We start from the raw sequence: 815 nt of genomic DNA, 5'->3' as shown, positions 1-815 counted from the left end.
CTGCAGCTCCGGCAGGCTCGAGCCGGACCCGGTCAACCTGCAAACGAGACGGAGGAACACGTCAGTTATATAGTGCAAGTTTTCGTGGAAACACGGGAAAAATAAAAACACTGACATAAGGCACACGGGGCGCTAATCGACCAGACGCCGGCCGCAAAAACCGGTGTGTGGAAAAGGAGGTGGAGGGGAGGGAGGGAAAAAGCAAAGGGAAAAAAGGTTTCCCTCATTAATTTGCGGCAAGAGCGAACTGCCCCGCCACACCCGCCACACTCTGCTCTGGAAAATGCTGTCGCTGTCAGCGCGGCCATATATTTGTGGCCCTTATGGCCGAGCAGTCAGCAAAGCAAGCGCCTGTCTGGGCTCACCACCCGTGCGAAAAAGACGCTGGAAACATTTTTACTTCCAGTATGCTCACAAAAGTTGTCAATTTTCTTTTTTGGGGTGGGGTGGGGAGGGGGGGGGATCTAAAACACTCCAACTCTTTACATTTTATATGGAATGCCAAACATATTTTGGGGGCTGAAAAACCTGTACCTGTACTACCGGCATGCAGGCGTGTGTGCGGGTTTGCCTATTATTCTAACTGACCACGGCACTTTGCGCTTGCGGACCGGACCCGGGTCGGACATCTGGTATAAAGAGAATATGCACTAATCGTGTGGCTAATGGGCCAGTATAGTTAAAGTATCCGAAGATTTCGGTGCTTCCCTTCAGACGTTATGGAGCAGGTGGCAGGAGTCCATTTGGGATCCCGTCTTCCGGCGCCGCCCTTCACGACGACACCCTTGGGGACGAGAGCGCCTCGCTACGCCTGG

This window comes from Frankliniella occidentalis, unplaced genomic scaffold, assembly GCF_000697945.3.
Source record: "Frankliniella occidentalis isolate FOCC.00 unplaced genomic scaffold, Focc_3.1 Scaffold88, whole genome shotgun sequence".
NCBI lineage: Eukaryota > Metazoa > Arthropoda > Insecta > Thysanoptera > Thripidae > Frankliniella > Frankliniella occidentalis.
Note: the sequence above shows the minus strand (reverse complement) of the source record.